The 17,325-nt window shown below is 38.9% G+C and overlaps 1 protein-coding gene across 2 annotated transcripts in view; it reads left to right on the top strand.

Moving 5' to 3' along the window:
- The window catches only part of SEMA6D (semaphorin 6D), a 578,684-nt gene that overhangs the window by 250,630 nt on the left and 310,729 nt on the right, over nt 1-17,325 (top strand). The window lies entirely within an intron of this gene.

Below are 17,325 nucleotides of genomic sequence, written 5' to 3'. Positions count from 1 at the left end.
TATAGTGCTATTTGATTTAAGTTTGAACTTGGAAGATTTATTCTTCTTAAGGAAATATCTATCATCTAATATGGATTTGTGCTTCAGTACTAGCACTGGACTAGTGCTAAGTTGTCAGGTTGGGTTAGCTCTTCAGATTGGATTCTTGATTTAGTATAGATCAAAATTCAAGTTTTACCATGATTTTTTAAACCTGCATTGCCAATTTAGAAAGACACAAAAGGAGGAGAATAAAGATAAATAATAGAGGCACTGCTTCAGAGCATACCATTTGAATAATAATCTAGGTCAGTTTGCTGCATGCCATACACCAAACATGCCTTACAGGAGTGTTTCCAAATTTAAATCAATGTCAGGTATTTTCTTTTCACAACCAAATGTATATACTGTAACAGCCATGTCGGACAGGCAGTTGACGGAGCAGGGCAAGTTGTGTGGTGTATACAGAGGGAAGTACTCCTGATTATGACCAAGTGACACAAGAAGAAGCGATCAAGTACCAAAGAAAGACTGTTAATTGACTGGGAAATGTGACCATTTTGCCTCCTGAATATTTGAGGGAGCAGGATTAGGGCAGTAAGCTGTTCTATTCAAACAGTGACAGTGTTATAGGGTGACTTAAGTGAGAATCATGGTAACTGTGAACATCTGTACAGACCCTGGGAGACACTGATAGACTGTTAATAGTGATGGTGTTGAAACCACTGTTGACTCTTGGTACAGTTTTAAGTCTGTTAATCCCTATAAATGGGTCTCCAAGATTCTAGTATTTTTGAAGTTCCCACTCCCATGAAAAAAAGATGGGACTCAGAATATTCAGGATTCCCTTTTCTTCTAAGTAACTTTTTCTTATTTCTTGAATCAGTGCTGATATACTCCTTGCTTAAACTACAACCCATTCAGTCATTCTCTAGTTATTTCCAACCTTCATGTCCTACGCAATCTGTAATAAAGACTGCTGCTCTTGTGGACAGGACCTTTCCTAATTTTTATGTCTGCTTTGTCCATGAGGCCCTGTTCCAATGGAAAGGTTAATTCTCAGAAAAAGGCTGGCTTACCATGAGATGGCAGTAGAGAGCAGCCCAGATTACTTGGTTTGGGGGCCAGGTTGGGGCCCTTAATTACAGTTTTTGTCTATGGGACAAAATTTGGGCCACAAGGGAGTATGCGGTATCATCTGATTGTCTAGTAAGTTAACATGGTAATTGATAAATGTGCCACAGGATCTCTCAGAAATCTTATCCTTAGAAGTTACCTCAGTAATCATATATTGCTCTTCTAGCTGTTATTTTTTTCTAAGCAGAAAGCCTGAAATAGGAGGACAGATGGTGTATTTTTCTGTGGTCCAACTTTTCTTATCTTCAAAGAAAATCTTTTATAAAAACCCAATATGCAAAGCAGGTAAAGTAAGTTTGGAAGAGGTAATGAGAATGCTTGAATAGAGTGTTACCTGCTTCCCAATCATGCAATCCCACTCCATCCAAAATGGCTCCAGGACGGTATTGGAGGAATGTGAATGCCTAGATGTAGTAGAAGAAAAGGAGCTTTGTGGCCAAAGACACCTGCAGTCAAATCTTGCCTGCATCCTTTATAGTCTGTGTGACACTGATCTTGTTACTTGATTTCCCCCTGAGCTTCATCTTCCTCATCTGAAAAGTATGAGTAACATCAATATAATAAAGTTGTATTGAAGATTAAATGAGACATATATATACAAAGGAGTGCTGGGCGGAGAATGGATTTTAAATTGTTGATGCTGGAAAATGTTGATTTGATGATTGGAACTGGTTTCTGCAGTCTAAGTTAGAAGGTCATTCACTTTTAGGGTTGAATGTGCTTTTGTTCTGTCAAGAGCTACTTGCCTGGTGGCTAATAGTTATGTAGACATAGAGGGCTGAGAAAGCCATTTTTCTGGAGGAAGAGCTTAAGAGTACATTTTTGCCTTGTCTAGGACCTACATTAGAAACTCTAAGTAAATGGAGTTAGACAGTGCTCTGTTCCCATAAGAATCATGGGAACTTCCTAGGAAGTACAGATTCAGGCAGTACCTCTTCTTTAGGGTCAGCTTGAGAAAAAAATATTTTGCTAATACTGTTGGTGGCCTGGAAAATGGTTAGAAGAGGAGCCAGACAGTCAGTCCTCCATAGAAAGGTATGGTGGTCTCACACCGGCCACACAGCCCTGCAGTACCTGCTACTCACTAGGCCTTCCTCCTTGGCTGCCTCAAAGGTAGCTTTGGTGCCAATCTAAAACCGGCTCTGGAGAAGATTTGTGATTTGTAGAGCCCAGTGGATCCCTGATAATATCAGGCCAAGTTAGAGAATCAGCACCACTTGAGAGAGGTCTATGGCTGGGCTGGGGAAGTTCCTGGGCCAGGAAACACTAAGGCTAACCTTGGAGGAGATCTGCACCACAGGTTCAGTTCAGTAGTCATGCTTGAGTCTGTTGGCACACAGGAATGCAATCTGCAAGAACGGGTGTCTCTAGCTGCTTTCTCACCAAGCCCCCAGGAAGTCTACCTCTGAAACAGAGATCTGGTACCAACATTTATGTCTCTTCATAAAGTATCAAAAATTCTCACGCGTTAGAGAATTGGGGTTAATGCACAAAAAGAAAGCTTCTCATAAAATAAAACTAATGAAATGTGGCTTTGAACAGATTTCAGAAATACATCTTCCAGCCTGCCTGGGGTCCCTTGGAAGGAAAAGGTTTCCTCTGCTTATCAGCAAACTATAGAAAACCATGACTGCACTGCTAGAAACTCACCACTGTCTTTCTTTTTCTTTGACCCAGAAATTCTTTCCTTCCCTTGGTCTCTTAAAACCCCTATTAGTGACCATTCTGTGACAGTGGCTTTGTAATCTCCCAGTTCTGGCTCTTGAGTAGAGAAAAAGGGTTTATTGGCGAGCTCACAGGGTCTGGAAAGGCCGTTCCTTTCCCAGTTGGCTAGGAGAGCCGGAAGCCTGAGAAGGCTGTCCACAGGCTGTCTGGCGAGGGTAAAGGAAGAGGGGAGGAGGAGGCTTAATTCCTAGCTGGCTGGATATTGGAAGGTGGCCTCCTTTCCCTTTGGCACATGAGGGGGAATAGAAGGCCAAGAATCCTGGCTTAGTTCCTGTCAGCTTGTTGCCTTGTTTGTGGGCTTGTGGAGTGAACTGAGTCCGGAAGAAGTCTGAGGGCTGCCTGAGACAGGCTTACAACTGAGCCTAGAGGAAGGCAGACCCTCCCTGTCGCCACCGGGGTCAGAATCTCTTAGCCAGAAGCCTCTCTCCTTTCAGTTTAGAGAAGTAGATTGAGGAGTAAATGGCCTAATTAGTTGTGGAATATTTGCTCAATACATTGGGGATCTTTTCTATTTTCCCATGAAATTACCATAAACATAAATTACAAACACTTTTATTTCTAAGCATCCCTAACTTAATTGCATGTATCAAAGGGTCATGGCATTAAGTCTTAAACTTTTGAGTATATTTTTGCAGCAACTGTTACATGACTCCAAAGAGTCATCTTAAAATATGATTCTTCTCAAAGGGACTGTGTGACCTCAATGAAATGCTCATTTATGCAACATTACTCTAGTAGGTACTGACTTTATTAAAACCATTCAGTATCTATGCCAAAGTGCTACAAGCAAGAAGGCACTAAGTCTTAATCATTTTTGTTTCCCTAGTGCTTAATATTTACAGCTTTATTGAAATACAACTGATAGGCAAAAAACTGCACATTTTTAATGTATACAGTTTGATAATTTGGGACATATTCAAGCACCTGTGACACTATCACCACAACCAAAGTAATAAAAATATCTGTCACGTCCAAAAGTTATCTTGTGTCACTTTGTTTTTTTATTTTCTGTTTTTGTTTCGTGGTAAGAACACTTAACAAGAAATCTACCCTCTTAAATTTTTAAGTGTGCAATACTGTATTGTTAGCAATAGCCACTATGTCGTACAGCAGCTCTGTAGAACTTATTCACCTTGTATGACTATAAATTTATACCCATTGAACAATTGCCTGTTTCCTCCCCCCATCCCCTGGCAGCCACCATTCTATTTTCTTCTTCTATAAATTTGACTATGATAACTACCTCATGTAAGTGGAATCATGCAGTATCTGTCATTCTGTTACTGGCTTATTCCACTTAGCATACTCTCTTCCAGGTCCATCCACAGTATTACAAATGGTAAGATTTCTTTCTTTTTAAGGGCTGAATAATATTCCAGTGTGTGAATATACCACATTCTCTATACCCATTCATCTGTTGATGAACATTTAGGTTGCTCCCACATCTTGGCTATTGTAAATAATGCTTCAGTGAACAAGGGAGTGAAATAATCTTTTTGCGATCTTGAGTTCAATTCTTTTGGTTGTATACCTAGATGTGGGATTGCTGGGTCATATCATAGTTCTATTTTTAATTTTTTGAGGAAACTCCATAATGTTTTTCACAACAGCTGCTCCATTTTACATTCCCACCAAAAGTGAACAAGGGTTCCAATTTCTCCAAAACCTCACCAACACCTGTTATTTATTTATTTGTTTGTTTATTTATTTTTGACAACAGCCATTCCAACAGGTGTGAAGTGATAGCTCATTGTGTTTTTGATGTGCATTTCCCTGATGATTAGTAATCTTGAGCACCTTTCCATATATCAGTTGGCCATTTGTATGTCTTCTTTGGAGAAATGTCTATGCAAATCCTTTGCCCATTTTCTAATCGGGTGATTTTTTGCTTGTTTGTTTGTTTTGTTTTTTTGTTTGCTATTGAGTTGTAGGAGTTCCTTATGTATTTTGGAAATTAATCCTTTGTCAGATATATGGCTTGCAATTATTTTTTTCCTGTTCTATAAGGTGACTTTTCACTCTGTTGATTGTTACATTTGCTGCATAGAAGTTTCTCAGTTTGATGTAGTTTATGTTTGTTTATTTTTGCTTTTGTTGCCTATGCTTCTGGTCATATCCAAAAAATCAATGCCAAGACCAGTGCCATGAAGCTTTTTTCCTATGTTTGTTCTAAGAGTTTTATAGTTTCGGGTCATACCTTTAAGTCTTTAATCCATTTTGAGTTTATTTTTAAGTATGGTGTAATATAAGGGTCCAATTTCATTCTTTTGTATGCAGATATCCAGTTTTTCCAACACAATTTATTGATGAGACTTTTCTTTCCCCGTTGTGTTTTCTTGTTTCCCTTGTCAAAAATCAGTCGACCACATATTTGTGGTTTCTTTCTGAACTCTGTTCTGTTCCGTTGAATCTTTATATCTGTATTTATACAAGTACCATACTGTTTTAATTACTAAAGCTTTGCAATATATTTTGAAATCAGGACGTGATACCTCCAGCTTTATTCTTTCTATTAAAATTGCTTTGGCTATTCTGGGTCTTTTGTGGTTCTAAATGAATTTTAGGATTGTTTTTTCTTATTTATGTAAAAAGTGCCATTGGGATTTTGATAGGAATAGCATTTAATCTGTAGATTGCTTTGGGGAGTGTGGACATTTTTCTTTACTTTAATAGAGTATTGAGGGAAAGACAGTAATGCTCAGCAAATATTCCCTTTGTTCCCCTATATTTCTTGATCCTTTTGCAATTAGTCAGGGTGCTGTGACCATGAGTGGAAGTGATGAGTGTGTCACTTCCAGACTGAGGAAATGAAAGCACATATACAGTTTTTCATGATTTTATGGTATGATTTTATGGCAATCAAGGGGACACGTGTTCTAGATGATATAGCTACAGGATGATGGAGTGTCCATCAACTAGGATCCCTGAGTGACTATGTGGATAGAGTCTCTACTGACCCCACATTGGACATAAAAGATGAGCAAGAAATAGGATTTTGTCATTTGAAGTCACTGAGATTTGGGGGTCAGTTTGTGACTTGCATAATGGAGCTTGTCCTGACTAATACAAGTACCAAGCCAGTAGTGAGCACTTCCCTCAAGTTGTTCACAGTGATGCTACTAAATGGTGGGGCTCTAGTGGTCTAGTGAGAGTTTGTGCAGAGTATGGTAGAACAAAGAGAATTGTTGGGGGGAAGACCTGTACCACAGAAGAGGTGACATTTATCCTAGGTCATGAAGGGAGACCTGGGCATGTTCCAAGCAGAGGAGATAGGTAGGGCATTCTAAGCAAAGGCAGATAGAAGAAGGTTCTACTTTTGAGATCTTGACACTTTATTCATTCATTCATTTAGCTCTACTCTCAAGACTGGTGATTAGTTTAAACATAGATTTCACAGAGGAATTGGTAGAGAAATGAACTATAAAAGTTATTAAAATCAGGTTGGGAGAGGCTTTATCTCATTCCATTTATGGAGAATTCTAAATGATGTTTACAACCTTTAAATATAAGCTTTTATTTGATGAAAGGAGATGGACTTAATTATTATACTCATTTTATGTATGTGAAGAATCTGAGAATTTGATACACATTATTTTATTTTTTTTAATTTTAATTTTTTATTTTATTTTTGGGGGGACTCCATTGGGTCTTTGTTGCTGCGCGTGGGCTTTCTCTAGTTGCGAGCAGGGGCTACTCTTCATTACCGTGTGTGGGCTTCTCGTTGCAGTGGCTTCTCTTGTTGCAGAGGGCAGCTCTAGGCACGCAGGCTTCAGTAGTTGTGGCTCACAGGCTTAGCTGCTCCGCAGCATGTGGGATCTTACCAGACCAGGTCTCGAACCTGTGTTCCCTGCATTGGCAGGCAGAGTCTTAACCACTTTGCCACCAGGGAAGTCCAATACACATTATTTTCAAGTTCAATTAAACGTAAATCAATGATGGAGCTTAGAAACAGTTTGAGTTAGGTACTGTTTCTTCCACCTATCTATTACCCTATCTACAACCTTTCCCATGCTCCTGTCTCCCCCAAAAACTAAACAAACAAAACAAAACAAAACAAAAAAATCCCCCAAACCTGAAGTCATTTTAGAAACAAACTCTGGGAACAGGGATGGAGGAAGTGTGGACATAGACTAGAGCTAACGTGCTCAAGCAAACTGTCTGACCTAATTCAGTCAGTTGTTTAATTTTTTGTCCATGAACTCATCCCATTTACCCCATCCTAAGACAACTCCTGCTCCATTTCTCAGATTTTTTTCCTAACTCCAGTCGATTTATTTTCTTAGCACACTCTCACTTCCCTCCTTTACCAAGAGGCCTTGGGCAGATGATTTCTTTAGGTACGAATCTATCTTTCATCCAAAAAGTTGTTGGCACTCAAAGAAGGAGGAGATAGTACTACTAAGCAGTCTTGTAGAAAGATCATATTGTATGATTAAAGGCTCATGGTGTGGGAACAATGTAGATGAATGAGAAAACTGACGTTTCATAAAGTGGAATATATTTTATTCTCCCTAATTCATTTAACCAAAATTTACTGACTAGATTCACAAACTATATATGCCCCAAATTTCAGGAAAATATATCATTTTTTGGAATTAATTATAGTGTTTGGGTTTTTATTTCTGCAAAAAGATGCATGTTTTCAAATACTACATGAACTGCTGCAGGAAGCAGCATGTAAATTATGTTATCAGTCCTAATAACCTGGGTAGAGTATCCAGTAAGGAACACCTGGGCGCTAATGACGCCACCTTTTTGAGTTCACCTGGATGGATAACTCATTTAAATTGCTTTTCCATAGCTACAGAGAGACCACAGGCTCAGCCCTGGCCAGCCTCCTCTCAAGTGTTGCCATTAGTCTACAGCAGAGAAAGATCACGAATGACCTAGCATAACCCATTTTCACCATGAGAAAAACACTCAAATCACAAATTACAGTAATTAGGGATTAACATCATCATTTTATATTTGGAGAAGAGCATATTGCTATCATTATGAAAAAATTTAGTCTATTTAATGCTTTAATAAGCAAGCGAATTATGCTGGAAGTATGTAAACAGTCACAGAATTCAGTATTTTTACTAATGATTTTTGTGTGTGGATGGAATGATGCAGCGAGGAGCATCTAACTAACTGTTCTCTATACATTTCATTTTTCTCAAGCTTGCAGTTGGCTTCATTGGTGAAGCTGACCAAAAGATAAAACTAGAGAAACTGTTTTTGTACTAGATACTGTGATGTAATCTAGTAAACTGTGGGAGAGAGAATATTGTCTTAGTCTCCTCTTAGTTCAGCCCTTTCGATGTAAATGCCCAATCAGGTGCTCATAAAACTGAAATTATGACCTTCATTTTCTGTGGCTTGAAGTTAGAGCAAAAGTGTTCCATCAATAAAATCTTCAGTGGTTTTTCGATCCTCATTATATCACCCAGCAGTTCTCTCCTTGAGTTGAGATAATAGCAGCAATTAGGCAGCTTTTATTTCTCAACCCCTTTTAACTTTTGCTGTCTTATAAATGAGCACACTGCATATATACGTACCCGCTATAGAAAGAAAGCTGGCCAGTGTCAGAAGCGGGGTAAAAACAATTAGCCCATTCATGAATTATTCTTTATTTTTCACTTTAGCCCCAAAGGTTAAATGTGAATGTGCTTAGTTGCCTCACTTTCTATTTTGACCACATGTGAAAGCTTTGATGCAGTTCTGCAGAGAGTAAGAAAAGTGAGATTTGTGAAAACTCAAACACACTTGCATTTATTAATGGTCAGTAATGGCATGTAATTAAAGTAATTACAGGAAGGCAAACAGACAATTAACTTGTTGGAAGTGTCAAGGAAGGGCAATAACAGAGTTTAAAGTTCTTGTCTGTCTGGTTCATCTTTAAGTCCCACAAATATCATAAAGAAAGAGTGATGCTAACCAGGAGGATTGGACTAATACCAGACCTCTGTGAAGCCACCATGGAGTCTGTAACGGAAAAGCCAAGGGCCAAGGGCAATATACTGGGGTAGTGTGGGATGGAAGGAAGGGAAGTAGAACCAAAACAGGCTTTGTGAATGAGGGTGGCTTTATCAGAGCTTTGGCAAAGATTAACTACAGCAGATGGCAAACAAAGAATGATGAACTTCCTTCTCCATCAGTCTTTGTGCTTCAAAATCTGAAACACATCCTTCAGCCCTGATTGGTCTTGGTCAAAAGTCACTTCATGCATATATTAATTTTATATTGCCAAGTGGGTTATAAGCTCTTGGGGGACCAAACTTATTTTAGGAAGCTTCCTCGTGTTCTGCCATGCTGAGTACAGAGCTGAGTGTCATTTGATGAGTCAGAGTGTCCTGAATTGCCCATCCATCGTCTCCATCCCCAGCCTTTTTCTGTATGCCAAGTTAAGTGAGGGGCAGGCATGATGCTAAGAACCCTATCTCAGTTATTGAGACTGGCCTCTTATGAATCCTATATGTAGCCACTGACACAAGAACTCCGCTAACAATACTAATAAATGCGTACGTATCAGGTATCTTTTATGTACTACACACTTTATTCTTATCTCATCAGAACAACTCTGTGAGGTTGTCTCACAGGAGGTGGGGGGAGTCTGATTTCTATTATGTCTGTGTAAAATAAGTTGAAATTGTAGAGTAGCAACTTGGAAACCGACCTTTGGGATGAGTAAATCAGAAGCTCTTTTATTATTAACTGAATAATTGCTATATAGTAGATCTAGGGGCCATTTGCAGTCAGAGGAGTGCAGGGATAAGAAGACGGCTCCTGCCTCCCTAAATTAACACACCCATCAAGAGATCAATGCAATACTGCAACATTTCTTAAATTCATTATTTTCTTATCATTGTTACTGCACTGACCATGTTCTTTGTTATTTCTCACCTAGAGGAAAGCAATGCTTTCAAAGCCTATTCCTTAATTCCATCTCTTCCTATCTCCAATGTATTTGATGTACTTCTCCTGTGTAATGGGTTTCTCCTATCTAATGGGTAACTCTGATCATGTTGTTCTCCCACTCAAACACCTTCAGTGGTCCTCCGAGGTCTACATGACAAAATCCAATCACCTTATCCTGACAGTCACAATTACCCGCAAGCTGGGCTCAACTTGCCTTTTGTAACTGATCCCCTATTACTCTCCTTCAGACATCCTAAATTTCAATTTAAATAGCACTCTTCATGTGTCCTATACATTCCTTGAGCTTTCTTACCTCCATTCCCTGGCTTATGCTACCCCAAATATTTTTCCACCCTGCAATTCTGTCTTTATTTCAAGACCTACCTCATATGTCACACTAATGACACACCCTTACCTAATCCCCCACCCCCTTCTACCTCCCAAGGTTCTTATTTGTAGCATTTTAGCTTGTATTTATTTATTTCTAAATACAGCCATCTCCATAATAACACTAACATTCTTGTGGAGGACAAAGCAGACCTTTGTCCTACTTCTGATTCTGTCTTCATAATGAAAACCTAATAACCTAAATAAACACACTTCCCCCAACCCTGCTACCTTCCTCTACCTAGAGAATTTCCGCTTAATTAGGAAGACCCAGTTTGAATACACCTCTTGAAGAAAGACCTTCTTAAACCTTCAAGGCTTGTTCAAGTGCTCTTTTGTGTTTTTTCTTTGTCTTTTATTCATATTTTCATCTTAGATCTAGATCATCAAAATGAAATTATCTAATTATAGGCCTGTCTTCACTATTAGACTCGAAACCCCCCCAAGGAATTATCTAGTATTAAATTACCTGAGCCTTGAGCATCGTAGCTACTATATCGTAGGTGCTCAGTACTTTCCAAATGACTCTTTCAGGGCTCAGATCCATGAAGCTTTCATGATAAGGCTGGAGACAGTAGATGAGGGTACCTTAGATAAGAGTAGAGAGCCCTTTCTGAGGTGAACAGCCACAAAGCACTGCCAGTTTTCAGGTCCTAAAATTATGTTCAGCTTGGGATTTGTCATCTTGAACTCCACAGCCGGGCTCACTTACAGCTACAGAGTAACTCTGTGCTCAAGTACATGAAGAGGGTAAGTACCTTTGGCAGATTTGAAAAGAGTTTGGTTGGATTCTAGAAAGGAGCAAGTGTTTTAAACTCAAGCTTTTTTAGACACCTGAGCTCCAACTATTTGTACTGGGACATTTCCCATGGTTCTTTTTCTCAGCCTGGCTATGACTATTTCCAAGAATCTGAGAATGATGGGTACAAGTCTCCTTTAACCCACAACCACTGTAGTTTCCAGACACCTGGCCCTGAAGTTGGGCCACTGCCAACGCCAGTTACTTCCAGCTTGCAAATCCATTGAGCTCCATTGCTGAGTATGTCTGCAGTGCTCCGAGCAAGAGGGGGAAGTGGTATGGCTTAGTCTGTAATCACTGTGGGCTATTTCCCTCAACGCTAAACCCTGACCCTAGTGCTAGGAAGGAACCACAGGTACATGCTGTGTATAGGTCAGCCCTGCCTGTTTAAGATATAGGTATGTGTTTATGTACAAAATCATGTCAAAAAAAAAAAAAAAAGTGAAACTCAATGTAGGAGTCCCGAGGAGGGGTAGAGGTGTGACCTGTCAGGTATGTTTAATTATAGAAAACTGCCTAGAAGAAGTCATTTTTCTGAGAGATGAGGGGGAACAACCGTTTTAGGTGCAGCATGCAGTATGGTGTAAGTAGACTTTGACAGTGCCAAGCAAGACATGCAAGGAAACAGGCAGATCCTATGGCTAGAGCAAGGATTCTGGGTAGGTAAATCGAAAATTATTAAATCTCTGAGAATGGGGGTTTCAGTAAATGATAAGTCTAGAATTTAATTTAAAGATATGACTTGATGACAGCAGGGGACCATTATAAATTATTGAGTGAGGGGAAAGAAACATGGTAAAATATTTTTGAGGAAGATTGGTTTAAAACTTTTATAGTAAATATATTACAGAGGAAAGACCTAAAACTTGGGCACTGTGAAGGAGTTTGCTACATTAAGTGTATGAGCTGATGAGAGCTTAGACCAGGGATTATATGCCATCATTACCTGCTCCATGACAGGCATCCATATTCCAAAGCAGAACACTTTCAGAATGGCATCAGAATCCTTCTCAACACAGCTCTCCGGGAAGCCTCTACCAAGCAATTTAAGTTGGCAAGCTAGATGACGCCTAAATGCTATTCCTGTTTTAGACTACGGTATAATATGTGGAAATGACATAACTGGGGCCATTATGTAGGAATGCTAACAGGAATATGTAGGATATGCTAACAGGATGACATGAACATAGAGGATGAGGAAAAATGAGGAACAGGAAATGAATGAAAGTGTAGTAACCTAAGGGACTACAAAGAGTTGTTCTAAGAATGTAATAGAGAAATATGGGAAGAGTTCTTATTTTGATAAGAAAAGGAGATATTCATTAATCCATTAGGTTTAGGTCTATGTGAATGTAATTAACTAGATAAAAATGGCTTACAAAGAGGATGAGATATAATATTGAGGTTGATAACATTTATTCATTCAACACTTTTAATATATTTTGAGTAATTACTCTGTACCAGGTACATTTTTGGGTGTAGAGATGCATCAGTGAACAAGCCTGGGGCATCAATTCCAACAATAAGGGGGAACAAACAAACATAATAGATACAATAAATAATCATGTAGTTTATAAGAAGGTGATAAATTTAGTAAAAGAAAGAAAAATGTATAGCAGCATAAGAATGATCAGGAATTCAGAGGGTACCGAGGGAATGAGGAGTCATTCATTTAGCCTCACCATTTGTCCTACTGTCAGAATATTTGTTAGGTCAACTCCATACGACTTAAGAAATGTTAACAATTACTTTCTAACCTCTGATCATAGAGACTCACTGGCCATAGACCCTTCAGGCTATGGAAACGTGTGCTAGGGCTTTTTAGGAGACAAGAGATTCAATATCTTGATTCATACTAATCTTGTTGCCTTCCACGAAAAGAAAGTCCAGGTAACCTCCAGTGACTGAATAGAGTGGAACATTTGGCCTGTTGCATTTTCTGTGTTGCTTTCATGGATAAATTTATGTTGCAAAGGATGGTGAGGGCAGATTGCCTGATTTTGCCCACCAGAGTCTTAACTGTAACAGTCAGATAGAGTCTATTTAAATTTCTATCAATTGCAATACCTGGAGGAGATTTTAAACCCAGGAGTTTTTGAGGACCATGGAAGGATTTGTTGAGGGATTAAATCTACTCTTTGGAAGGGAACTAAATGTATTTTACTATTCAGTTACCATGAGACTACCTTTACTATGGAATGACCATCAAGAACAGTGGTGTTGAGATTTCCATCTTCATGCCCTTCTCAGTAAGGATTTGTTAACATCTCTCAACTCTCATAAAAGAGGGATGATATCTATGCTGGCTTACTTTGAACTCTTCTCCTCTTTTGTTGTTCCTGATTTTTGGAGCTTCTTTGGTTTGCTACAAATGCCCTGCCTTGTTTCCGTATACATAGATGTGGGTTTCTTATTTCAGTGTCCTTATTGGTAGTTCTAGGCTTCTAATCCGCAGAAACTTAAAGTTCACTTCACATTGAACCTTTGCAGAGATTTTTGTTTAGGTCACCAAAATGCTGGCTGCCTGCTTTACATGTTAGCCTCATAAATGACTGGTTTATTTGCCTGGCCCTGCAACTCTTCTCGTGTAGGAGGGCTCCCTCCTCTTTACATTCTTTTTGGCACAGTCAGCATTTTCTCTGCATTTTGGAGCCCTCTAAGCACACTCTGGCAGCAGGAAGGGTATTTTCAGTCTCTTTTTGGCAGTAAGAGTCATCTTTTGCCTGGCACCAAGCTGAAAACATTCCCCATCGTGCAGTGCTTTGACATTGTCTCAGCAGTTGCAGTGCAGAGGTACTTCCTGTGTAGCACTATTAAATATCCCTTCCCCATCAACCGCCCTTCAGGGACATTTCCTGTGTGTAACACTATTGAAATTCCTGCCCCATTAGTAGTAATGCAGGGATGCTTCTGTGGTACTTTTGGGACACATCCTATGTAACATCATTACATCCCTTCCATCGAGAGGGGTGATGCATGGATACTTTTGGTTTTAATTAAATATTTTGTTGCAGTGGCTACACAGCAACTCAGGATCCTTATTGTTTATTTCATTTCTGATATCATTAGAGTTCTTCAGAAGCATAGGAAATACTACTACCAGTTAGTTGATGAATCTAATATTTTATTCCCTTGTCAGAGTCATTCAAGCCATGGATATTCAGGCATGGAAATGATGGAATCCAATCAGGTTTAAGACCCCATGTAACATATGAATTCATAATAGCATTCAAGAAGGAAGCAAAACCTATACCATTTATATCTATCTTATACTATTTATATTTTTTCATTCTATTCCTCATTCCTGACAGTCAACAATAAATAAAAATACAATCTAAATCCTATCATTGTCAAGAGAGTAGTCAATTCAAAGAGCAGTTTCAAGTTGTACAGTTGTGGGGAAGGGAGAAGAGAATGTCATGTGATTTCCTGTGGGATAAATCCTGACTCTGATTAGAAAACTTATTTATTAAGCCTTTTCTATTTATTCCCCAAAGACTACAGGGATGGTTGTAGTATATCACACTGGATACACAAATCTTAGGATAATGTAGTTATCTATGAATACTTATGAACATTCAGCCTAGAGAACACACCAACTTGGAATTTGTACGGATATGGCTTTTATGTTATGGGAGATAGAAATTCACCGTGCTCTTAGATGAATGCCATATCTTATCACCATGACTAAACTGAATGAGATTAACTATGTGGTCAAAATCTGAGTCACTCAGACCTGCAAAACAAGCACAAGAGAGATCAATATTTCTAGATCCATGTTAAGGTAATGAGTCACGTTGAGTGAAGCCAACCAGCATTTTTTTGGGTCACATCCATGTTTCTTATGGTATCCAGCATGGTCTAATTTTGGAGAAGTGACTAATACGTTGGAAGAAGGAATAAACACAAAATGAACACAATTAGATAAAGACATAACCATAGCCCTCAAGAAAAAAAAAAAAATGAAGGTCACCAGGAACAAATACATAGTAAAACATTTTGTACAGAGAGTAAAATACTCTGGCTTAATTACAATTAAACCTATACCAAAGAGGGTCATACAATATTTAACCCTAAGAGAGTTTTGTCAGGCTCAATTTTATTATCTATCCAGCTTTCTAGAACGATGTCATTAAGTTGGGTTAGCTTGACCAGTGTCCAGAACTGGTGTCACATGGAGAAAAACAAAGCAGAAAACCCAAGTGGGCTAGCCTGTAAATCTGTCCTGAGAGTGGCAGATGAGCACAGCACTGAGCCATAGTAGCATCGCAGTCAGGTCCATATTTCATACAGCCCAGACACGTAGCACTGCTCTCTGCTGTGCACCCAATGATGAGCTCTTTCATCAGCCACAGTTAACAAAATAGGAGAAGGCAATATTGTTTTCCAAAAGGAGCCAGAAAGATTCAGTCCACAGGGCCAACAACACTGTTTATTCCAAGTCCACATTATTGGACTGTGTTTGTTTAGCTAATGAAAGAACAGGATAGCCAAAACTCTGCTTTGTAGTGAACTAAAATAGGGCAGTAGGGCCAGGTAAGAGAGTAATGGTTAAATATCCAAAGAATCTAATAAAAGCCAAAGTCTGCTAAAGTTCATCGTTACGGCTAGTGAGAAAATGGGATTGTTGATACTTAATGACCAGGGCTAAGAACTCATTTTTAGTTAAAGCATTAAAAGCAGTATACAAGGCAGAGTTGCAAACAATATCAGGCTATGCAAAGGACAGCTGCAGTCAACGTTCCCACTAATATTTTCCATCCGTGTAGTGAGTGATTTTGTAATGTGCAACTGAAGTCAAGAAAATAAACAGATGTGCACCACAGGCAAGAACAACAATGAAAGAACTTGCGTAGATTTTATGAAGATTGCACTTTTGATGTTGATTCTGCTGGCGAGACAGTAGTGTTGGAAAAGGTCTCCTATATGTAAAGTTGTGTTCTATTAAGGAAGATGAAGGTGTTGATATGCCCCAACAACCCAAAATGTTTTGAGCTCTTTATAGTGGATCTGCATCCACTCTGAAACACCCTTCACACATTCCCATCATGAGCTCCAGTGCAAGTTTGCCAGACAGCAGGAAATGCATTACAATGAAGAAAACAGGCTTACCAAAGACTCACATCTGTTATCTTGGCCTCATATGCACCCTGCTGAAACCAGCTTCTCCACCTGGTCAAAGACATGGGAGAGTATAATTATATTTTAATGAATTCTTGGCATTGCAAAACTATAACTGAGTTTGTATATTTTATAGGGAGAAGAATTTAGACCAGAAATTTAATTGATGACACCAATGCTAAACCTATACTACTGTTGACTATGAACGGCTTAAAACACCCTTCATGATTTGTCCCTATATGTTTATCTCCTTTGTTAGCCCTGCCATTTCGCAAGCATCCTGCAGTCGACTCATATATGCAATTTGACATTCCCATAACACACCATTATTTTCAATTAAATATTCTTTGAGCAACTACTAAATAGCAGTCATGGACCCTGTTTTTACAGTGGTCCTTGCCCTAAAATCTAATAGGCAAAAGAATATTAAACAAATATACAAATAGATATTTAAATCAAAGTGTGACATTTTTATACAAGTAACACATTAATACCTTCTCTTTTTAAAGACAATCGAACTACACAAATATATAGAGTGAAAAGATAAGTGCCTAGATTAGCCAAGACCTGTTGGGAGTGAAAAATGCCAAATCAAATTAAGGAATTTATTGGTTACATAACTGGGAGATCCAGAGATGGACTGACCTTAAGGTATAAGCAGTCAGTAAACAACTAGATACAAAGACTCAAATGACCAGCCTCTTTCCCTTTTCGTCTTTCCTGTCTTCTCTCATTTCCTCCTGGCTCAGGAAGGCAGAGCTTGGGAACATGTCTCTAGCTAGCTGGAGGTTAATCGTGCTTATACTGGTAGTGGCCCTAGAAAAAAGAGAATGCTTTCCACTCACACTGTCCACTTATAAAATTTCAGGGAAGGACCCTGATCGGGTCCTCTTAAGTCCTAAGACCATCTTTACCAATCCCTGTGCAAGAGAATCTGTACTGCAATTGGCATCCCCATAAGAACCTTAGAAGAGAGGGAGAAGAATAGTTCCCTAAAGGAAAGTTGAGGAAATGATTACTGATCAGGTAAAAGCTATAGATGCTCCTCCCTCCAAACCCCACTCCTCTAAAGAGGTCACTGCTGTAAAAATTAGTTTTTGTTTTTCTAGGCCTATGTCCACGCATTTCTAATACATGTAAATATATACATTTATACACACATCTGTGCATAGACATGTGCATATTTGCTTATGTGTATATATATGTGTACATATGCACATACATAGATATGTCTATACATGTATGTGTATGTTTACGACTTTCTTAAAAACATAAAT

Source organism: Orcinus orca, chromosome 2 (assembly GCF_937001465.1).
Source record: "Orcinus orca chromosome 2, mOrcOrc1.1, whole genome shotgun sequence".
NCBI classification, from domain to species: Eukaryota; Metazoa; Chordata; class Mammalia; order Artiodactyla; family Delphinidae; genus Orcinus; species Orcinus orca.
The sequence above is the reverse complement of the archived record's forward strand: the minus strand, read 5'-3'. Positions and strand labels throughout refer to the sequence as shown.